We start from the raw sequence: 25596 nt of genomic DNA on the forward strand, positions 1-25596 counted from the left end.
TTTACAAAGGTTGTTCGATAGTAAAACTTAGATAATCAAAGTCAAGACTGAGCACACAGAAAACCAGTTAAACTCAATGTAGAATCAACATCCAGATAGATAGGCAAAGCAGCTTATTAATTAAACATACAGACACGTGAAGAAGAAGAAAAAAATTTCAAACAAAAAGGAACTGAACTTCGACACTAAAACTCAAAATAACTTAGGCTTTACACAGAAAAAAAATCAGCAAAAGCACAGAATAGAAAATGTCAGTTTGCAACAACATAATAAGTCCTTTAATTCTATTGAAACAAACAATTAACATTTACTTATTTAAAACCTAATCACATATTGATAAAACTGTAGAACTATAAAACTGTATAAAATATGAAATTGGACTCAGGTATTATAAAATCACAGAGTGCACCTGCAAATTTTGTTCACTTGTAAATTTTGGTGAAAGCTATTGAATGGAACATTTCCGTCAGGCTGGCCAGCAGTTCGATCACATCACTTTGAGCAATTCTCAACAAGATCAAAACCAGTGGGAACAAAGAGGTATTAATTTGACAAAGAGTGGTCATATTGTGTGGAAGGTCGCAGTGTGCTGTTCTTGGAATCAAGGAAGTAGAAGATGCATTCTAAATGACAAATTGTGACATTCCAATGGGAAATAAAACATGTTGTTAGTACGTGAACCCTAGAATTGATAACAAAATTGATCCATGAATAAAAATATGCATTTATGATTTACTGTCCTCTGAAAACATGACAGAGAGATATAAGCGATTAATGATATTGTATACTTATAAAGAAAATTTAATCAAACTCCTTCAATGTATAAGCAGCCCATTTGGCCCATACTGACATCCAAACAGCATCCTACTCAGACCTATTCCTCTACAACCCTACATTGTCCCATGGCTAATCAACCTAGTCTGCACATCCCTGGACATTATGGGCAATTTAACCTGGCCAATCCACCTAACCCACACATCATTGGTCTGTAGGAGGAAACCAATGCAGACACCAGAAGAACGCGCAAACTCCATACCAACAGTCTCCTGAGGGTGGAATTGAACCCGGGTCCCTGGTCCTGTGAGGCAGCAGTGCAAACCACTGAGTCACCGTGCTGTCTAACTCCTAATCAGTATTTTCTAATCAGACAGAATCTGTAATTTATCTGAAATGAACCAATAATTTGACAATCAGACTTTTGTACTTGACAATTTTTGTGATAATTCTCATTAACAGACATATTTGACACGAATGTGTCATGTCAGGCAATTATTACATTCTTATTTGAAACACCAACTATTCTTTGTTCAAAAGGGATTTGTTTCCCCTGCTATGCAGTTTAATTAATTCAAAACTCTAATAGGTTAAGTGATTGATTCGTTTAAATCTTCCATGTGGCTTTTAAAGGCATTAATTCCCTTCATTTCTAAAAGCCCTGTGGGAAATCTTAAGCTTTAATTTACAACTATTAAAGAGTATAATGAGTTTGCCAGGCAAGAGTGAGATCTCTCTCCTACGCTAAATATGTTTGCTTTGCTAACTTCATCTATAGCTTAACAGTGGCCTAGTTGGTAGTTGTCTTGTTTCTGACTAAAACTTAAAGATAGTGTTCTTCTAGGACTTAGCACTAATATCAGGAAGTCACTGTCTTTTGGAAGAGGTCCTAACACAAGACCCCAACTTTCTCTTCAGATAGTTACAAAAGATGTTTTTAATAGAACACCTACAGTGTGGAAACAGGCCTTTAAGTCCAACAAGTTCACAGTGACCCTCCAAAGAGTATCCCACCAAGACCCATTTCTTACATTTACCTCTGACTAAGCACCTAACCTACACATCCCTGAATACTATGGACAATTCAGCATGGCCAATTCAACTAACCTGCACATCTTTGGATTGTAGGAGGAAACTGGAGCACACGGAGTAAACCCAGGCAGAAACCCACAAGAATGTCCAAATTCCACACAAACAGTAACCCAAGGCTGGAATTGAACCCAGGATCCTGATGCTGTGAGGCAGCAGTGCTAACCACTGAGCCACCATGCTGGTGGCCACATCTGTTAGACCAGAGACTGAGAATTTATTTCTGATATCATGATTGTTATTTCTCCTTTTATTGATGGAAACTTAGCACCTCAAAGCATTAACTGAAATTGAGATAAGCTCTGCCCATTAGAATATACTGATTATCCCGGATTTACAAATGCTTGTACTTTCCAACAGGATCCGATGTCCATATTCATTTTGAGGATCTGACATGCAAATGTTCGCTCGTATTTACAAGCAGCTATTTTATATTGTACTGTACGTGTTCTGACTTGTCTACAAATCCACTTGCAAACATACTCAGGAATGAAATCTGTTCATAACCCAGGGATTGTCTGTAAAGGACTATTTCTGAGAATATCTAATGAGTTGTTCAGTTATCTCAAGACTGTTATGACAATGTTTCAACGGTGGTATTGTGTACTTGCTCTCAAGTATAGCTTGAAGTCTTACAAATGACTCTTGTGACCCACAGAATATAATGTAACTAGCTATGTAATACATCTGTTCCTTTTATTAAGACTGAGCCTATACTCTGCTGCATCTTTCCCTACTTGATCCCCAATGGTTGTTTTTCAGACTGGAGGCCTGTGACCAGTGGAGTGCTACAAGGATCGGCGCTGGGTCCTCTACTTTTTGTCATTTACATAAATGATTTGGATGCGAGCCTAAGAGGTACAGTTAGTAAGTTTGCAGATGACACCAAAATTGGAGGTGTAGTAATTCAGATAAATGCGAGGTGCTGCATTTTGGAGAAGCAAATCTTAGCAGGACTTATACACTTAATGGTAAGATCTTAGGGAGTGTTGCTGAACAAAGTGACTTTGGAGTGCAGGTTCATAGCTCCTTGAAAGTGGAGTCACAGGTATATAGGATAGGGAAGAAGGCGTTTGGTATGCTTTCCTTTATTGGTCAGAGTATTGAGTACAGGAGTTGGGAGGTCATGTTGCAGCTGTACAGGACATTGGTTAGGCCAGTGTTGGAATATTGCGTGCAGTTTTGGTCTCCTTCCTATTGGAAAGATGTTGTGAAACTTGAAAGGGTTCAGAAAAGGTTTACAAGGGTGTTGCCAGGGTTGGAGGGTCTGAGCTACAAGGAGAGGCTGAACAGGCTGGGGCTGTTTTCCCTGGAGCGTCGGAGTCTGTGGGGTGACCTTATAGAGATTTACAAAATTATGAGGGGTATGAATAGAGCAAAAAGGCAAAGTCTTTTCCCTGGGGTCGGGGAGTCTAGAACAAGAGGGCATTGGTTTAGGGTGAGAGGGGAAAGATATAAAAGAGACGTACGGGGCAACTTTTTCACACAGAGGGTGGTACGTGTATGGAATGAACTGCCAGAGGGAATGGTGGAGGTTGGTACAATTGCAACATTTAAGAGGCATTTGGATGAGTATATGAATAGGAAGGGTTTGGAGGGATATGGGCCGTGTGCTGGCAGATGGGATTGGATTGGGTTGGGATATCTGGTCAGCATGGACCAGTTGGACCAAAGGGTCTGTGTCCATGCTGTACATCTCTATGACGCTATGACTCTAAATGCGTGAAATCTTTTCAGCAGAAATAGGCAGGTAAATTTGAAGTAAATTGGTGTTTTTCCAACTTTAATTACAGAAATTGAAGATAATTTCTGAAAAGGAAAATCAAAACATAGAATCTAAAAGAGATCATTTAAAACCAAACCTTCATAATGACAATTATCAGCAATTCAACTTCATTATTCAGTAATGAAAATAATTACAACATTCAAAATATCCATAACATTTTGTGAGGACTCAACATCTGATATAATGCAGTAACAGATTAATATGAAGGAGAATTTGGAGATGTGAATCTACCCAAGGCAATCAGGATAGTTCTAATGGATTAGGTCACAGTGTCGAGCACAGTGAACGGTGGAGCAGATGCGTGTCAGCCGAAAGAACCTCTCAGCTCTATAAAAGCTACAGTCATCCACAGAAATGAAAGAAGGAAAAGATTTAGTCAGAAAACTGCGAGCAGAGGCTAAATCTTTCATTATTTTGGCTAACTGTCAATTATGTCAAGTTTCCTAGTGGAATTCTCCTCATGAGGCCAAATGAGTTTTCACACTGTATTCTCCCAAATTCACCCCATTAACTACTTATCGTGCCCCTCCTGTCCGACGCCAGACCGATTCTGTGACTCATTGTAGCCTTGAGAATTGGAGACCCACTGATTTCCTGAAATGATGGGGATCTTTAGTGCTGTACCATCTTTAAAATGACATGGAGTACTCAGACGAGCACAGGCATTTGGAAGTTCCTGACATTTCCCTGGACATGACAGACAAAACTCAGTGCTCCATTTGTGAACAGGGACTGGTAAGGAAGGTCACAACACCTGACCCTGCCAGCCTTGTCCAAGGTTATCACCCGGGTTAGCGCTGTCTCAACCGTCTGAAGGAATGCCCAGCAGTGCCATTGAAAGGTTAATGAACTTTGCTGCTCTTCCAGGCTAAGTACCAACACCTTCTCTCATCCACTTAACACAAAATCTATCCCTGCTATGTGCTACTAACCTCACCTCCCACCGAGATTAATGTTCTCCCACTTTCATTACCACCTTCAACATTTGTCCTCACTCACAGCCCCTCCATACCAACCTCCCACACTATGAACCCTGCATGCCTTCTGCATTGCCTACTCATCTACTTAGGGCACTTCACCATGTTTTCCCCATCTTTACAAGCACTAACAGTTATGTCACCCCCATAACCACCTCAATTAATTCTACCCTTTCTCTTATTCCAGGAGAGGAAAGCCCACAATAGAATTGAAAGGTCATGGAGGTGCAGATGGGAGCCCAACATGAGGGCTCCTCAGTCTCCATGAGGATAAAACCCTGGCCCTTGCAGAAGGAGGTCAGGACCACTCCTACACAAATGCTGACACAACCATATCTTTCCAACCAAGTACCATTTTCAGTCCAATGCGACTCTCATATTAATCTCTTGGTCAGTATCATTCATTGCACACCACTTATAACCTTTGACCTTCTTCTCTCTGTCATGTCTTACAAGTACAAATGAAATATTCACCACCCTGGCAGTCAACCGGCTGCCTTGAAAGCAAGGTCATTCAGGACCTCTCAAGTGGACACCTCTCTGCCACATCTCTGCAGCTGGCCAATGATAAACGTTCCAGTCTGCTGGCAGATGGAACACTGCTGGGGACTAGATACTCACTCAGCCCAAGGTAGAAGAATATCCAGTGGCGTTGGCACTTAGAGATGTGTTACAAATGCACAAGTAGACACAGGAGCACTGGGCAAGCATGTGAAAGGCAATAGCCCTCATTGTACCGAAATGATAGAATTGCAACAAAGCCAAGGGGACCTGGCTGCCCCGATAGCACTCTCAGAGCCCACACTTCCTCACTCTGGCCATTGGGGCTCACCCGCAACAGCAAGGCGACAGAAGTACAGACCACCATGAACTCACACTGGATGAATTGTTCTCACAAAGAGACAGGGCAGTTCTATTAGGCACTCAGCTAGAAGTCAAACCAGGCACAGACTTCTCTGGGATCTTCTCTGAGGACACTCCAGAAGTGGCATGGCTTTCGAACATCACCCTCCCCATGACCCTTACAACTGGGGGGGAGACCAAGCCAATAACTTACCTTTGGCAAAGACACACTCAGCAAGTCTGGACCCTTTAGATGCAAATGTCCCTGCAGGCTGCCAGAACAACAAGCTCCACCATCCTAGGATTGTAGAGTGACCCAGACCACAGGTAAGTAATGTGGTAGAGTGTTGTTCATGTGCTGTGGTCGCACAGACAGGGATCAGCTGTCTGGAGCATATTCAAGGTACTGGTATGCAGTGGACCTCTTCTTTCCGATGTCCAGTCCCTTGAACAGGCACAGACTGCCTTTGAGTGAGGGATGCTCTAACTTCACCCTGCTCCCCCATTCTCCAGTTGGCAGCACAGTTGCCATGCATGCCACACAATGACAGGCCTAGGCCTAGACCCAGGCACAGGTTGGGTTAATCTGAGCAGCAGTTAGGTGCTAGAAGCAACAACAATACAAAATCACAAAGATCTTGGATCAATACCATTCACATGTTTGAGAAATATTGCATAAAAACCAGAAGCAAGGGTAGGAGTTTTCTTTAAAGATGGGAGGAATTAAGTTGAGAGCAGAAGAAATAGACCGATGTAGAAACAGTGAGGACAACCGATATATAAACATACTTTCCTCTAAACAGGGTATGAGGAAAATAGGAAGGGGAGAGTGAGAAAATAAAGCATGTAAATGTATATGTGAATGTGAATGAACCTATAGTTCCAAGGTCATTGTGACTTTGTGATGTTGTTGTTTCAATCACTGAAGCCCAATTTAACAACTTTCTCCCCTGCCACCTGAAAGTGAAGGCCTGGCATGTATTTAATACAGGATGGTTAGCTCAAGAAGCAGTTACATGGAGAACTGTTGGAATTCTTGTCCTCGTCATTTCAGGCCTGAGCAGTGTTTGCTGCAGGAGTAATAAATACAGAACATTGTCAATGCTGTGGTTGGAATGTTTAGCTTGTGTTAGAGGATTGGATTTAATACGATCAATGGTCTAAATGAAACTCTCTCTTGAAACTCAATACATGAATAACAGCTCTTGAATTGAAATTAAACCATATGAGAAAAACCAAGTATAAAATCCGAGTCATAAACACAGATAAAAGTAATGCCATCAGAAAATAAAGTGTTTCTAATCAGAACAATTTTGACCTTCAGATACACAATCATATTACAGCAGATGACACATACAACCAAATGTGAAGACATTATAAAAGTCAATGTCCTTATCGAATCACACCCTTGACATTTTACATTCACAGCCCCATCACCAGCTGACTGGTAATTCAAGCGGATGTCATACTTCAGTCAGTGCCGACCTCCTCACTATGAATGTAAAAATAAAGTTGCAATTGTCCTAATGGACCATATGGCTGCTCTCTCATTAGAAAGAGTCGACTGGTGGTGGTTTAACTTCAGGGTCACCAGGCCTTAGGTGAGAGAGAGCAGTTGAAAAGGAAAGTCCTTCATTATAATCTCAGCTAATGCAGGAATTGTATCCTCACTGTTGGCATCAGGTTGCAGCACCAAGCCAACGCCCAAGCGAACTGATCACATATCATTTGAATCTCATTGAACCCTTGCAATGTTAGCAGATAGGGCAAGTGACAATACATATTAAAATAGCCAGTGTCTCTAAAGATTTCCTTGTTCCTGCATCTGAGCATATTTGATTACTTCAGCATTGCAAACTCCCCCCCTCTGCAAAATCCTCAAATACTATCTTGGCTCAGTTAAACATAAAGCCACAACATTCAAGAAAACCATCAATTTGAAGCCTGCACAGTACTTAAATTGGCAGATGAGAATAGGCATAAGTTAGCAATAATTCATTTTTTAAAAACCTTGACTTCTACACAAAAAGACATCACTATAAAACATGTTTTCCAAGGACTGGACAAATCTCTGCTAAGTGGTTGCATGTTTATCTCTAACACAGTCACTGCACGTAATTCGAAGGAAATGTGGCATTTTGAGATGTAATAACATATACATGTAAATATTTCCAAAATAAAACTGCTCAATGTGATACGTTCTAACTGACAGTTTTCATTTCAATCATAATGTTCATTCAAGGCAATATTTCTTTGTTAAAAAGTTCAAAACTGCTCTCTCCACTTTGCTTTCCCCACTTATTTCCTCTTCTCCTTTGCTGCTTCTCATTTCCACTTTGCGACCCTTCTGCCCTGAAACCTCCATCCTCTCCATCCTCACTTCCCACCCATCCTCATACCCTGTTTCACTCAGCTTCTTGCTCCAGCCACAGCAGCTTTGCTCCTCACTGCCACTCACCTCCCACCTGCACTTTCATTCCTAGACTGCTTCTCATGCATGTTTGCTTCTGGCAGGCTCACCTTGGGAACCAGCTTGTGATTGGTGGAGCAGTTCTACACCGATTCTGATTGTTCCAGGCACAGAGCCAACTGTTCTCTGATCAGTCACATCCCATGTGTGAATTTGCCAGTGCACTTTCAGGGTTTCTGGGGACAGATTTGATCTCTGCTCCCATGTGTGATTTTGAATGTGTGATTTACTGATTTGCTGCGCTCACTCAATCGAGAAACTCCCAGAACTGGAAAACATTCTGTATTTTAGGAGCAGGTATGCAAACAAGGCAAGCTCTAACGTGTCACCAAAGTTAATTCATAGCACATTTCTATCTCAAACTATGTGTAATTTATAGACTAATCAATATTACAAATCTATCATCAATGCATGTTTTAATAAGTACATTGAAAACTCAATAGTAATAATAAATATTATAAACCTTGACAAGATGGCAGCTATAGCATTGAAGAGTAATGCTTCAGCCTAGTTGCGCTCCAAGCAAAGATGTCCCAGTACAGGTTCCCAGGTAAATCCTGTCAACAAGAAGCAGGAAAAGTCCAATCAGATTAATAACTGGCCTTCTTGATCTCCTACTAAATATCAGCAGTGTTCTCAAGTAGCAAAAGGTACCCAATTTGAGATGCAACAGGAGAATTCAGTTCTAAACCTCGTTACCTTGATCCAAATCTGACATCCAGAGCTGAGGTGAGCCTGACTATACTTGGCATCAAGTCAGCACTTAATCGAACATTGCACCAAGGGCCCTTTTGGAAGTCTTGTAGACCGACTTGTTCTCATTAACCCTCTCTGTTACCTCATCAAAATACATGAGCAAGTTAATTAATCAAAATTTGCCCTTAATCAATCACTTGTCCTAGTAACTGTCAGTTTTGGAGTGGATTATCATTTGTAACAACCTTCCCATTATCGAGGTTAAATGGATTGGCCTCTAGTAATTGGGATTATCCTACACCCTTTTTTGAAGAAGCATATCTCATCCCTGGCATCATTCTTGTTTCCTTGGATGCATCTAATTCTGTCCTGGTGACTTATCAATTTTAAATACAGCCAATATTTCTGAAACCTCCACTTCATTAATTTTTAGCCAATCCAGTGTCACAATTGCCTTCTTTTTCACAATTGCTTTCTTTCGCTCTCTTAGCTGGATGGCTAGTTTGCAATATAGTGCAATGACAACAGCATGGATTCCTGAACTGGCTGAGGTCTGCATGATGGACTCTCCTTCTCAATTTTTACCCTTATCTGAGGTGTGGTGACTCCCAGGTTAAAATCATCAGCAATTCACTCTTTCTAAAAGAGCCACTCTATGGTCTGGTAACATTTATTTTCATATTCTTATACAACATTAAAAATATGAGGTATTAAGATATCTTTGAAGAAATACAAAATCTTTGTTTAAAGACACCACAATTTTTAAACTCTGCCTATGTGGAGAGGAATATTCAAGATGAACGAGGTGGGGAAATCTCATCAACATGCTTTACACTTTGACATGTGCACAAAGCTCTCTCTTTGTACTCAGTTTTGAACAGCCCTGTAGGAGGAGGTCAGCTGAGAATGCATCCAGGGACTTGCTGCTAATAATAACATCATTTAAAAATGCTTGGAAGTGTCAGCAGCAATTAGGTATGTTCACTGAATGATATTTTTGACAGAATAATGTCAGCTATCCAATTGTCTGTAATTACCATAATAGCTGGTGTGGAAGGAAAGCCCGTATAGAATTGGATTCTTCTTTAACCATGTTGTGGAGAAGATTTAATATTGGAAAAACCCATAAGCAGCACAATTAAGACACATCTTATAATCTTAAAGGGGTCTGAGTTATGTAATTTATGGTGATATTTGTGGCAGAATCATAAGAGAAAGCTGGTGAAGCTTACGTTGATGTTGAGAGTAACGCACGGTATTTGCAGGGCATTGAGTCAAATATCTCAAGAATTGTGTACCTGGTGACTTCAGCTTGCTACTTGCTCAGAACAACATGGGCACTGGCCACTTGTATCCTACAGCCATTGGCAAGGGCTTATGGCCGAAACGTCAATTCTCCTGCTCCTTGGATGCTGCCTGACCTGCTGTGCTTTTCCAGCACCACACTCTTGACTCTGATCTCCAACATCTGCAATCCTCACTTACTCCCAGACATTGGCATCTGACATGTGCCAACCTCTAAGAATTCTCATAGTGCATCTCTGGTCCACTTACAGGACACTTCAGCCCTTTAGTGTCCCAGCAAATATTGTTTTAATGCTGCAGCAAGGACACTGTGCCCACAGGACCCAGCTCATGGACTGGACCAGACTATATCTCCAAGCTCTTCACTAGCCTCTGATACTAACTCAGGTCTTGGAAATGGTCACTCAGCCACTCAGGACAAGTCACAGTCTGTGTAAGTGATGGGGAGCTGAACATAGGGCAGCCCAATACCCACCTTTCTCTTACTTCTTGGGGGCTGTTTTCCTCCTGGAATTAGAGAGCAGCAAACAGTAAAGGAGGTGGCACAGATGTTAGTTTTAGGGCAAGTAGGAAAGTGTCCCAAGCGGGTGAGTAGGCAGTGCAGAGAGCATGCAGGGTTAGTGGTGTCATTGGTTGGGGTGGGTGACATCCATCCAGAGAGTGCACTGAGCTGGACAGCAACCTCAAACCAGGCTGACATGGCCTGGTATCATGACCTCTTCTGCACCCAATCTGTCAGGACCTCCAGATCCTTGCCTGCAAAGCAGGGCACTAAATTTCCCTTTTCCAGGGCAAATAGCAGGAACTGTGCAGGGCACACATTGCTTGTCTGGGTGCACAATAGCCTTATTAATGCCGGGGATGCACGTTCACTCTGGTAAATCCCAGCGGTAGTGAATGGTAAGATGGGGCTAGAATCCAGTGAGAGGGGCAACATGGGACTGGGGCAGGCAGTTCCTGAAGCAAGTTTAGTAAGATAAGGAGAAAGATATCACTGTGCCTCAGGTCAGAAGACACTCCAAAAAACCAATGCAACTGACATTTAGCCAAATTAGATCGAACCCACATGTGATTTAAAAGAAGAATCACTTTGATCCTTTGAAACAAGACTACAAATACTGGAACGTTCCCAAAGCATTTCACATCTATTAATGTCCTTCTTAAATATAATCACTGCTTTTTAAATAGGCAATGCGATAGCCTATTATAAAAAGCGAAGTTCCATTGTTGTAAAACGATAAATGGACATTCAGGTAATTTTTTGATTTCCCATATGACCAGACCATAGTATCTCTGACAGTGCTGAGCTCCCTCAGTAGTGCACATAAGTATCTGGCCACATTCCATGTTCAAATTCTGAGCTAGAATCATAGCCACAATTCTCTGACTCAGACATGTGACACCAAAAATAAGCAATGCTGATAAAATAAACTGAGATGATCAAATGCTCCCTGGGAATTGTTGAACCTAGGTGAAGTCAATAGAATGAAAGTTGAGAGAGATGATATTGTGTCACAAAATCAATATCATTCATATAACACGATGTCACAAAGTTTAAACAACTCCCATGGTGATACCTGTACTTTTGAGACTGGGGGAAGCAAATCTTGGATTTGAAGAGTAATCAAGTCAGAATTTAGAATTTAAGATGAATGAATATTGTACAATGTAGTTTGTTTGACAAAGTATTATTCAGAACAAATGTATATGTCAAACATCTGTCCACTCTCACCATTTTGAATACAATGTTTTTCATTCCACTACCTTGATTTTATATTTGTACTTCTTTATTTTCCTAATAATCATTTATCTATAAACATAGACATTGCAATTCATCTGCATTTATTATTTTTTCCAACATTTTTACAACGCCCACTGTCCCAGTGGGAATGTAAGATTATGCATGATGGTAGAGAACAGAATCTATGAAATTATCTCTAATATTTATCTTTTCTTTCTACTGAGCAGTGCCAATAATTTTCTATATGGCTCATTTCCAGTGTCATTAGAATCTAATTTAGTAAAGCCTCTTGAGCATTAGCTTGGCTGAGGTTCTAACTGCTAGGGAAATTAGTGTGTGTAAGAAAGGCAGTTCAGTAATTGCTTAAATTGTACCCATTTAAACAGTAGTAATGCTACATTTTGTATTAGCCTTGGCTCTGTTGTCCTATTTTAAGATAAACAGATAGTGGGATTGATGCTGGCAACATATTTCGGGTGCCTTTCTCCCTGTGGAGAGAAAATCCTGCAAACAGAATAGTCCAGAAATTGTTGGTAAAATAACAGCAAGTTAATGGCACCCAGCACCATCCAGGATGATACACAACGCTTGGAATAACTGAGCTGGATTGCTGGGTCTCAGGATGTAAGGTGGGGAGTGAAGGCTTAAACAGAAGAGTTGGAAACGTGAGGAAAGTTAGAGCTCTTGAAGGAGATGGAGAGCAGGGAAGAAGAAGCACGAAGATTTGAGGGTGTCCCCTGGATTAACAGGCTGAGCCCGTGACTCTGCTTGTGTACCACAACCTGATCCATTCATCAATGGGAGTGAGAAGTAGCTGCCAACACCAGAGTGGATGAGGCAGTAATGTTATTTTTCTGTCTGAGCAAGGGGGCTCTACTTGTTAGGGACATTGTTTCAAAGGGCAATTACATTAGTCAGGTGCTTTTCATAGAACAGTTCTTGTAATCACTGACTTCTCCATGTGAAACACTTGCAGTGACCAACAATGTAGAATACTATTCCTGGTCACAAGCAATTTGAGCATCATTCATCAGTCATTGATCACAGTCATCTCTGTGAAGCAGAAATAATCACAGGCAGCTTTAGAAATGTCACCTGAAGACACAATTCATGAAAGACAATCCAAGGTCTGATAGGCTGGATAAAGCATGGAGTTAATTTCCTCTCAATTTCAACTGGAAGGATTTGCCAACATGCTCTTCAACACAAAATTGCTCCCATGGGTGATCTGAGTGCTGGGGTTAGGTTTTCGAGGTTTCAGTAATCTGACCATACTCACAAACTCCTTCTGTATTGGTGTGATATAGCTTGTGGTGTAAACGTCAGAATAAGATCCACTATGTCAAAGTTCAATGTATAAGAATGCCATGACCCTCCTTGTCAGCGCTCTTCATGTCCCACTGTGTTCAGGACTCTGCTAAATTGTGCGACATAATCCCAGCAGACTCTGCTTACACAACTGGAACAAGTAAAGATGGGATGCAACAAACTCTGAAGAGCTGGAAGAGAGTCAATGGTCTTCTGAAGAGGAGAATGAGGAGGACCATTGCCCTCTGTTGATAGAGTGGTGCAGCATCAGGTACAACAAGCCAGATTGGACTTAATTGACATGCAGTTTCAACTGATGTGACCTGGAAGAGGTCATCACTCATTGACTGTAAATTTGTTGTTGCTCAAATGGCAATCAGCTCCTAGAAATGCTTGTTTTGTTTATTTTATCTTTGCTTTTGTTATTATTTAATAAAGGTGAACATTTCAAATGTTTGAAGACATTTTGGAAGAAGAATCATATCAGATATGAGACAATAATGTCCTTTGGGTTGCGGCATGTCCTCGTTCCATTGTCTACGGCATATCCTCGTCCACACTACCATACTAAGGAGCATTTCCGAACTGACAGCCAGACTACTGCGACCACTAGGACTCATAACAGCACACAAACCAACAGCCACTCTCAGATAACAACTCACCAGAACGAAGGACCCGATACCCAGCATGAGCAAAACTAATGTAGTGTACAAAATCCCATGCAAGGACTGCACAAAACACTACATAGGACAAACAGGAAGACAGCTAACGATCCGCATCCATGAGCACCAGCTAGCCACGAAACGACATGACCAGCTATCCTTAGTAGCTACACACGCAGATGACAAGCAACATGAATTCGACTGGGACAACACTACCATTATAGGGCAAGCCAAATAGAGAACAGCCAGGGAATTCCTAGAGGCATGGCACTTATCCACAGACTCTATCAACAAACACATCGACCTGGACCCAATATACCGGCCACTCCAGCGGACAGCTGGAACTGACAACCGGAAGTGACAGATTCAAACCACTACAAATGCCGGAGGAAACATCACAGAAGTGCTTCACAGGAGGGTTCCAAGCACTGAGGATGTCACCTGGACAGGGGACGAAATGTCTGCAACACAAATTCCCAGCTCAGCGAACAGAACCACAACAACGAGCACCCGAGCTACAAATCTTCTCCCAAACTTTGAAAGTAAACTCTAATTCTGAAATTAATCATGACATATTCAGCTCATGATTATGCTGCAAGTGGTACTGTTTGTTCCTTATCCTGTCACTTACATTTGAAAAGTATTTTGACAATATTTGTAGTCTATTTTCAAACGTCGTAATATAATTTTTATTTTTACACTGCATTAATTAGGAATCCATCATTTGCCAATCAGAATTCTATTCAGTCAAATACTAATCCTCCATTGCAAATCAGAGATGAAATTATTTCAATAATATCTTGGATAGCTTTGCATTCTTCAGTCACTTAAAAAGTTGTGAGGTTTCTTTTATAGAATCCCTACAGTATAAAGACAGGCCAGTCACCCTAGCGGGTGCACACTGACCCTTCCAACCGCATCCCACCCAGACTCATCCCCTACCCTGAATTTCCTTGGTTAACCCACCTAACCAGTACAATCCTGAACACTATGGGCAATTTAGCATGGCCAATCCTCCTAACCTGCACATCTTTGGGCCGTGGGAGGAAACCGGTGCACCTGGCGAAAACTCATTCAGACACAGGGAGAATGTACAAGCTCCACACCTGAGGGTGGAATCAAACCTGGGTCCTTGGCACTGTGATGATAACCTGGGTCCTTCTAAAAGCTCATGAGCAAATGATGCAAATACAGAGATGCTTCCATGGCCAAAGCATCTATTGCAACCATCTTGCTGTGAATGACCAAGAAAGTGATTGGAAATAGAAAAGAGTACATTAATTTGACCCCAGTTGAACACAGCTGTAAGAACACTAAGTACCCCATTCTAAGGCAATGATTCTTCCATGTTGATTGATCTTGGACCATTATATTTACTGTGAATCCTTCCAACATCTATAATCAGAAACATTCATCCTCTATTAATGGTGTTATTTAAGAATACAAAATACACAATCATAGACATTCCTATAGGATCAGAATGTTACATGGGAAAAAGCACAAAGTGTCCAAAGAAGAACAATTTCTATACATGGAGATAACAACTGGTTTACATCCCACCAGATGGTCCAAAATCTCGTGTATCATTGCTGGCTCAATAAAGGATATTGTAGTTCATGTTCCACTGATACAGTTCATTGCTGGTTGGAATTCCCCTTATAGGCACTTTTAAGAATATAGGAACATAAGAAATAGGAACAAGGTAAGTCATTTAATTCTTTGAGTCTGATCCATTATTCAACCAGCTTCTACCTCAAAATGGTCATCCCGCACAATTCTGATATATTTTGATCCTTTTGGTGTCCAAACATCTCTTGATCTCTATCAAGAATGCATTGAAAGGCTATGTACGCACAGGTCTCGAAGGGGATACTTCCAGAGATTCTCTCAAAACTCTCCACACATTTATTATTCTTATAACAATTCACTGTAGTACAAATTCTTATGCACAAACAACAAAACAAAACAAATATTACATCAGCAATATAACAGATTTTGTCATGACAGTGCTGCACAAATATCACAATCAAAGCAGAACAAAGAGAAATGGAATTTGTTGAACAGGATCTTAGGTCTTCTCCCGCCTTTTCCCCAATGCAGGTACATCTAATGAGTATATCAAATCTGGTAATGTGACTCCATCCTCTAAGTCCTCACTGTTACCAGTCAATGTAGCTGATGGAGGGAAATGAAGGAATTTTAGCATCGAATTTCACTCCCATCTTGGGTCACTGTCACAGTCCATCAACAGACATGTTATCCTTTAAACCTTGCTATTGGAAAGCTACAGGCTGAAGGGATTACCAGTTTTTGCTGGCCCTGCTCACTCTTATGCAGAGATAACCCAGCCCAAATTTCCCCTGTTGAGTAGCGATGGCTTCAATGCATTGACTGTGATCTGCCAGACCAGGTGATTGCAGGTCTAGCACCAACTGATAAACTGATCTGTAAAGGGGTTGGGGTGGTTGGTTAGAAGTTGTCTTGTTATGTAGATGGCCAAAGTGCTCAGCACACCTCAGTTGTTGTTGGTATGGACAACCTGAACTGGGCTGCTGCCACATGGCCAGCCACTATTCTGGAGGTAAAGCTTCTTTCAAAGCAACACCATCTTGGTATGTAAAAAATTAAGTTGAAGACATTTTGCCTCATCATAACGTTAAATGGCTGGCCACTTATTTTGAAACTGTTGTCCCTGGTTCTTGACTTGCCCCACAGGGGAACTATTATCCTAACCTGTGAAGTAATTTAAGAAGTTGGTGTTTTAATGAGATCACTTCTAATTCTTAAAAAATTCTAAGTGATGGAGATTTTGTTTACTTTATCTCTTATTATGGGACAATGCCTTTATCCCAGTGAATTTTTTGAATGCTTGCAGGTCAAGATTATGCATTACGTAATAAACTGCAATCATTTTGTGCACATTTGACCCACTTAACCAGACTGAGAAGTCGAGACAATTCAATTTTTGCCTAGTGACAGCAAAAGTATGAAATAGTAAGTCTAGTTTTAACTCTGTTCTTCTGTTGGACTGGCAATGTGACAATCAGTCATGCTTTCAATTAGTCACAGCCCTAAATCCGAAAAACCAGGTCAACATCTGTAAATCCTGCAAACAGGGGTGACTGGCTGAAAGTAAACATTTTAAATAATGACCCTGGGGAATTAGGCATCGCATATTATATGCACATGCAACGAATGAAGTTTCTTATGGCCATTGTAAGACATGAAGTTAATTGCGATGGCTCTTATTTCCATAGATATCACCATCACCTATAAACACAATGCAGTTCCATGAATGTAGAGAATTGTTGCTACTCTGTGGGAAGAAATGAGCCAACTGCCTCCATGCAGCAGTGCGTGAGTCATACCCCAAGGGTAGTCAGGCAATGTTCTTTGACTCAAACACTCAAAATCACCACCAGAAAATTGAAAATGATTAATGATTGAAAACTATTCCTACTGGTCGGGAATTCTACAACCAGAGGACATACTCTGAGAATTAGATTAGATTTGATTCCCTACAGTGTGGATTCTCTTCAGCCCAACAAGTCCAAACTGACCCTCTGAAGAGTAACTCACCCAGACACATTTCCCTCTGACCAATGCACCTAACACTATGGGCAATTTAGCATGGCCAATTCCCCTGACCTGCACATCTTTGGACTGTGGCAAGAAACCAGAGCACCCGGAGGAAACCCACGCAGACACGGGGAGAATGTGCAAACTCCACATAGACAGTTGCTCGTGGTTGGAATCAAATCTGTGACCCTGGTGCTGTGAGGCAGCAGTGCTAACCACTGAGCCACCATGCCGCCCATGACAGCCAAGCCATCCAGGAGGGAATGTAAGGGAGCACTTCGACATATTAACAGTGGTGGATGATTGGAATTCTTTTCCACAAACAGCAGCGGTGCTGGATCAGTTGTTCATTTTAAATCTGTAATAGAGACATTTTTGTGAAGCAAAGGTGTTAAGAAATATGAGCCAAAGGCATTGTATGGCATTAGGTCACAGATCAGCCACAATTGCACTGAATAGTGGAAAAGACTTGAGGGGCTGAATGGCCTACTCCGGCTTCAATATTCCTATGAATTAGTGGAAACATTGAGGACATCTGTAATCTTTACAGCCACAGGCAATAAAGTTCACTTCTTCCATAACTCCCAGAAATTGTTTCTCATTCAATTGTTCAGTCAGTTGCCTTTTCAAAGCTAATATTCACTTAGTATCTACTACCTCCAGGCTCAGTGATTAGCACTGCTGCCTCACAATGCCAGGGACCCGGGTTCGATTCCAGCCTCAGGCAACTGTCTGTGTCAAGTTTACACATTCAGCCCATGTCGGCATGGGTTTCCTCCAGGTGCTCCTGTTTCCTCCCACAATCCAAAGGTGTGCAGGGTAGGTGAATTGTCCAATCTGAATTATCCATAGTGTGCAGTGATGTGTAGGTTAGATACATTAGTCAAGGGTAAATGTAGAGCGGTGGGGCAGGGGAATGGGTCTGGATGGGTTACTCTTCGGAGGGTCTGTGTGGATTTGTTGAGCCGAATGGTCTGTTTCCACACTGCAGGGATTCGATGATACCCTATTGGAGAGTGCATTTCAAATCCTAATCAATTGTTGCAGTCCATGGTCTTTTCTCATGGCTCCTCAGGTTATTTGCCAAGCATCAACAAATCTGGACCCTCTGGTTTTTGACCCTTCAGTAATCAGAAATTGCTTTACCTCATTCATTTTATCAAATGGTGACCCTGACACTCAAAGAATCAGCAGGAAAAGGGCAGGGGTAATGGAGAGCAGAAGTGACATAAAACAATCATGATCAGAGAGTAAAAATACTTGAAAAACTTACAGGACTGAAGGCTGACAAAGCTCCTGACCTGAGGAGAGGAGCAGGAAAGTTGGCATTTCGAGCATAAGCTGATGAAGAGCTTGTGCTTGAAACGTCGACTCTCCTGCTCCTTGGATGCTGCCTGACTGGCTGTGCCTCACACTGTTAGGATTAGTGGTCACATAGAGTCGGTAGGTAAAACAAGGACCGTAGATGCTGGAAACCAGATTCTAGATTAGAGTGGTGCTGGAAAAGCACAGCAGTTCAGGCAGCATCTGAGGAACAGGAAAATCTAATTTCAGGCAAAAGCCCTTCATCAGGAATAGAAGTCACATAGAGTCATAGAGACATACAGCATGGAAACAGACCCTTCGATCCAACCTATCCATGCCAACCAGATATCCCAACCCAATCTAGTCCCACCTGCCTGCACCCGGCCCATATCCCTCCAAACCATTCCTATCATATACCCATCTAAATGCCTCTTTAATGTTGCAATTGTACCAGCCTCCACCACATCCTCTGGCAGCTCGTTCCATACACGTACCACCCTCTGTGTGAAGAGGTTGCCCAGTACGTCTCTTTTATATCTTTCCCCTCTCACCCTAAACCTATGCCCTCTAGTTCTGGACTCCTCCACCTCAAGGAAAAGACTTTGCCTATTTATCCTATCCATGCCTCTCATAATTTTGTAAACCTGTGTAAGGTCACCCCTCTCAACCTCCGACGCTCCAGAGAAAACAGCCCTAGCCTGTTCAGCCTCTCCCTGTAGCTCAAATCCTCCAACCCTGGCAACATCCTTGTAAATTTTAAGTTTCATAACATCCTTCCGATAGGAAGGAGACCAGAATTGCATGCAATATTCCAACAGTGGCCAACCAATGTCCTGTACAGCCGCAACATGACCTCCCAACTCATGTACTCAATACTCTGACCAATAAAGGAAAGCATACCAAACACCTTCTTCACTATCCTATCTACCTGCGACTCCACTTTCAAGGAGCTATGAACCTGCACTCCAAGGTCTCTTTTTCCAGCAACATTCCCTAGGATCTTACCATTAAGTGTATAAGTCCAGCTAAAATTTGCTTTCCCAAAATGCAGCACCTCACATTTATTTGAATTAAACTCCATCTGCCACTTCTCAGCCCATTGGCCCATCTGGTCCAGATCCTGTTGTAATCTGAGGTAACCGTCTTCGCTGGACACTCCACCTCCAATTTTGATGTACATTCAATTCTTCAGCCAGCAAGACAATGTTATCTGCAAAATACTGGCCCATCAGCAGGTGGTGTTACCACAGAATCCTAAGGTCTGCTCAATCAAGAGTTTTATCATAACAAAATTATTAACTAGGAGTAAAGAGAATGGAGAGAATATGATGTTGAAGGAATGCAGGCTGGTCCTGAAGCAGAAGGTGGAATTACTTTATAAGAATTTTAATCTGTTAATATACCATTCCAATATACCATATTGTCCTGTAATGTATCAGAGTGCTTTCAAACCAATTTTGACACTCTCAGCATTAGACTCTCAGTTATTAACTGCAATAACCACGTTTCCTGTTTTAAACAAAATCTTCTACTGTACAAGAATTACAAAGCAAATACATTTTGTGAACACTTTGACCCAGATTTCCACTGTGCAAACAATGGAAATTCCTGAAAAATCAGCTGTCCCACTAATGAATGCATCATCCCTGATGTTTCCAGCTTTGGAATGTTTGGAGAATGGCTCAAACTTTATGCAGGAGGGGACATGGAGATGGCTGGCCACTCCAGCTATCCCACCCACTCAGTCCCATTTTGATGCCCTCATTGTATAGACCCTGGAGTGTGCAGAGAAGAGCAGATCAGAGCATGTCCGTTGATTTTGCATTTTTTTGTGCTAACATCATGTTTCCAGGGCACGTTTAAGAGAAAGTGCCAAATATTCTTCAGTGAGTACCAAACAGCCTTTCAAAGGTGTCGGTAATAACTTAAGGATCACTCAAAGTGCATGTGAACATGCCTTTAAAAAGGGTATAAATGCAGTAGGGCTATCAAATTGTTCAAGAAATATCAATTTATTAAGTCTGTGAATAATGAAAGGGGTCAGGACACAGGTTGGTGAGGAGGTTATAAGGGGCTACGGGATGGGTACAGGACATTAGGTGGCATTGAGGTTATGGACTCAGGATGGATAGATAGGTACAGGGTGACATTGAAGATATGAGAGGCATGTTAGTGGGCAAAGGAACATCATGTGTGGCAGGGGTGGTATGAGATGTCCTGGGTTAACATGGATGAAGCTTGTGGAGTGTATACAGGAGGTATGAGGGGTGTATGAGCTACCTCCAAGGGGACCGTGCTATTCTGGATTAAATACCTAACTTCCCAGGCCAGTTACCCCAGGTCAGGTTTGCCAATGTAGGAAATGTCCCATTCTTTATGTTTCTGGTCTGGTCTAGTCATGATATACTGCAACTTTGCAAATCACTTTGATTCTCCTCAGTTTCCCTGCTGTTCCCCAAGGTGAATGATTTCCTGGGATCCTTCCAAAAGCATTTGGCCAGACAACCCACCAATTCTCCTTGAGCACCTCGTGATTATGGACATTCCAGTTCAAGCATGTCCTTCACCTCCTTCTTACGTAGAGATCTTTAGCTCCTGGCAGGTTATGTTTTAGTTCCAAACATAATCTTGCCTATTTCAAAGCTAACTTTCAAGTTGACAAACTATTTCTGTGAGAAAACAGCTAACAAAAACTGAAACAAAAGACTGCGTTGCATCCATCTTTCACTATGGCAATGCGATCCTCATGAGATGTCCTAGATAGAGATTTCAACTAATCAATATTAATTCTTTTGATCTAAAAGGTAAATGAATGTTTTAAGACATTCCCTAATTTACACTTCACCTTCAAATTATTTTGATCTGAAACCCATATAAAGAAATTAAACTCCTCATGAAGATAATTGTAAATATCCCATCTTCAATGAAGAGTCAGAGGCAGCTCACCCATTGTTCAGTGTTTTCCCAATTTCCAACTCTGACCTTGTCATATAAATGTGGACCATCCTTTGAATGTTAATTATCTTAGGATCTCTTTACTAACCTCTCAAGATGGGAACTCACCACTGCCTTGTCAAGGACATATAAGGCATAAGTAACGAATGCCAGCAGCACCCTCATTCAATAAATGAATGTATGAAAGAAAGTAATGTAAAAAGAGATGAATGAGATGAAATACTCAATTTGTGATGGAAGTTAAAATTGGAAAAAGTACAGGTCACTTAGAAAGATTCTAAAAAATGGAGAAGACAAGAGATGGATGTCAAAATTAGAAAGAGAATTGTCAAGCAGCAAAGCTAGTTTGGAACACTTTGTTCCAAACATGAACATTGATGTACCCTCTGCTTATTAACTTCTATACATATTTTAACCTGAGCCTCAAAGTTCCCAAATGACTCTACCCTCTCTTGTTACTCCCTGACTTCTAAAACCCAATGTTCCCATTAATGTTGGACTCCAAGCACCTTCTACTCTTTTCTTGCTTTCCACTCGTCTGCAATTTGCACCGAGCTAACTCCTACAATAGAGCAACCAGCCCTCCTGTTAAAGCAGAATATCAGAGGCAACTGAGTGGAGAATACAGAGGAACCTTGATTATCCGAAGGACACGGGCGGGGAGTATTTTGTTTCGTTAATCGAATTCCGGATAATCGAATGCTGGATAACATAGGTTAGCCAACCATTGGGACCTGGCGATCTTGCCGGCTAATCCGATAGTCAAATAATCGAATGCCAGATAATCAAGGTTCCTCTGTTCATGATTGATTCTGGTTCCGTTGGTCTAAATGTCAAGGGCAACTATTATTACTACAAATCTCTTCAAAATGGTAACCTTTGTATTTATAAGATTCTTGCTATAACTCAGGAAGCCTGGCTGGAAAGGAACATCATTTATTGTTGAATACCAGAAGAGAGCTGCTGATCATGGCATATATTGGCTAGTCCCACTCCAGGACAGACAGACCTGCAAATCAATTGCTGTGTCCACTTTATTTTTAAATGTTATGGAATTCAAGACCCTCCAAACATTGCATTGTGGAATACAAATGGATTCAATGCAAGAAGTCACCAGGCAACACACAATAGCTCCCTCTCAGGCCAAGCAATAGCACTAACTTAGATTTAGGCTTCACTCTGTCCTCTAGGCCCGTTCTTCAAGCTCCTCATTCTCCAGGCACTTAATTTAGTCTGATTGGACAGGAATGTCGTTTATTGTTAAGCACCAAAATAGAGCCATGACTTGTGGCTCACATAGGCTAGTCCAGTCTAGGACAGATAATTCTGATGATTCCGCAGAAATGTTATGACACACAACAAATGGCTTCCCACTACCACCTCCTTTGTAGCCTACTGCCTGGACCTGTTTGTGGGTCTGCTTTTTTTAAACTGTCAATAGACAATAGACAATAGGTGCAGAAATAGTCCAATCGGCTCTTCAAGCCAGCACCACTATTCATTATGATCATGGCTGATCATCCACAATCAGTATCCTGTTCCTGCCTTATCCCCATAACCTTTGATTCCACTATCTTTAAAAGCTCTATCCATCTCTTTCTTGAAAGTATTCAGTGACTTGGCCTCCACAGCCTTGTGGGGCAGCTCATTCCATATATCCACTACCCTCTGGGTGAAGAAGTTTGTCCTCAATTCTGTTCTAAATGGCCTATTCCTTATTTTTAAACAGTGTCCTCTGGTTCTGGACTCACCCATCAGCGAAAACATGTTTCCTGCCTCCAGAGTGTCCAATCCATTAATAGTTTTAAACGTCTCAATCAGATCCCCTCTCATCCTTCTAATCTCAAGTGGGTCCAAGCCCAGTCGCTCCAATCTTTCAACATATGATAGTCCCGCCATTCTGGGAATTGACCTTGTGAACCTATGCTGCACTCCTTCAATAGTCAGAATGTCTTTCCTCAAATTTGGAGACCAAAACTGCACACAGTACTCCAGATGTGGTCTCAGCAGGACCCTATACAGCTGCAGAAGGACCTCTTTGCTCCTATACTCCTTTCAACTTTTTAATATAGGTCCTGACACCAATGGAGAAGTGGATAAAATTTCTTGTTCCAAGTTGCGCTTAGAATTCTCTGGTCCTTTGGTTTAATTCCTTTTCCAGTTTAGCAAATCTTTTCTCGAGGATTTTAAAGTTAACCTGGTGTATCATCAGAAGCTGCTCATTCAAGTGAAAAACAGGAATGCCATATTTGTACCTCTCATACCAGATGGAATTTTCTGGAACAGAAATGTTTACTTCCTGCAGGATAAACTCATGTTTATTAGAGAACACTGCTTTCTTGGCTTCTTTGCAAAGTGTGCATGCATCCTTGGTAAACAATGATAAACCTGGCAGATCCTTCCTGAATGCAGACATTCTTAATAAAAATTAAAACATAAAATTTAATGTTTGTGCATTATTCCCAATGACATAAATACATTGCTTCTGTGATATTGTGGATTATCAAGTGAAGTATTCTCAAACATTCCTGATAAAGGGCTTATGCCCGAAACATCGAATCTCCTGCTCATTGGATGCTGCCTGATCTGCTGTGTCTTTCCAGCACCACACTCTTGACTCCAAAGTGTTCTGGTAGGTCTGTCTCAGGTGATGAGTTCAAGTTGGGAAGGCAATTGCCTGTTATCCACACTTACTCAAAGAGCTCCACAGGGAGCTTAATGAGTGATTTCCCCATGGGCCTTGTAGGGGTTATCATAATACCCCTCTACTTCCTGACCCCCCAAAAATCCTATGGTCAGCTCCTAATCTGACAAACTCTACATGCCAGTTGGACAAGCGTCAAGCAGTCAATTTTCTGCCATAGGAAACTGATAAACCTGTTCAGTGACCCCAAGTTTTATAAAAAGGCCAGAATCCCAAAAAGGGTTCCATGCTCCTGACTATCACGAAGGGAAAGCAGATATTACCAATATCATGCCTATTTGACACTCAAATCAAAATTGTTCCCTATTGGTTTTTTCCTGTAGGCAAAATAATAGCAATTCAATTGACACACTATAATAAAAATCTGATATTGCATATATTATTCACAGGTATTAGAATTATTACTTTATATCTTGTAAAGTACCGGAAGGCTTTTTTAAAGCTTTTCTTTCTTATAAGAAGGGATTCTGGAGAGAATTTCAGTTTTACTGCTGGACAGAAAATGAAGACTTGACCGCCTGTTTTACATTTCATTCTCCTTTCCTATTTCCTATTGGATGGACTATAAAAGGTATGGCCAATCCTGTAGCTCCCACCTTTTGCACAACAAAGAAAGAAACAAAAATTCCCTCCCTGTTGTTTGTTTTCTCAGACTCAGACACATCCAAGTCTAACAGCTTACTTTTAAAGTAAGCTCTTTTAAAGTAATATTAGGCGAGGAAATAAACCATAATGAAGCCACGTTAGCTTTTTTGCATTTTAAGTGTGACTGAATGGAAATGTCAAGTTGAAAGAAAAGATAAAATAAGCAATGCTCATTCTTGAAGAGATTCTAATGGAGATGCTCACTGTTTTAGAATAGGCTACATGGAGACATTCCTTTTTGCTCAGTCACTTTATAGTCATGACTGTGATGTAAAATGCATTGGATATTCTGGCACAAGTGAAGGGAATAGAGATGGCTATTGACCTATTCAAATGCTAATTATATACAAACACAGTAAATATTTTCCTTTATATCTGAACTAGGAGGAGGATCATGACATTCAGCCTTTCAAACCTGCTCTGCCATTTGATAAGATTATGGCTGATTTGATTGCGATCTCCATTCTACTTTCCTCTCTACCTTTATAACAATAGACAATAGACAGCAGGTGCAGGAGTAGGCCATTCTGCCCTTCGAGCCTGTACCACCATTCAATATGATCATGGCTGATCACCCTTAATCAGTATCCTGTTCCTGCCTTGTCTCCATAACCCTTGATTCCACAATCCTTGAGAGCTCTATCCAACTCTTTCTTAAATGAATCCAGAGACTGGGCCTCCACTGCCCTCTGGGGCAAAGCATTCCACACGGCCACCACTCTCTGGGTGAAGAAGTGTCTCCTCATCTTTGTCCTAC

At 41.4% G+C, this 25596-nt stretch overlaps 1 protein-coding gene across 3 annotated transcripts in view; it reads right to left on the minus strand.

Annotated features, from left to right (window-relative positions):
* Positions 1 to 25596, minus strand: part of sphkap (SPHK1 interactor, AKAP domain containing) — a 401207-nt gene that overhangs the window by 205380 nt on the left and 170231 nt on the right. For all 3 annotated transcript variants that reach the window (XM_072572291.1, XM_072572290.1, XM_072572292.1), the window contains exon 2: positions 8403 to 8496. The gene's annotated coding sequence lies outside the window, so the exon portion shown is untranslated. The remainder of the gene's footprint in view (positions 1 to 8402; positions 8497 to 25596) is intronic.

This window comes from Chiloscyllium punctatum, chromosome 6, assembly GCF_047496795.1.
Source record: "Chiloscyllium punctatum isolate Juve2018m chromosome 6, sChiPun1.3, whole genome shotgun sequence".
Classification (NCBI taxonomy): Eukaryota; Metazoa; Chordata; class Chondrichthyes; order Orectolobiformes; family Hemiscylliidae; genus Chiloscyllium; species Chiloscyllium punctatum.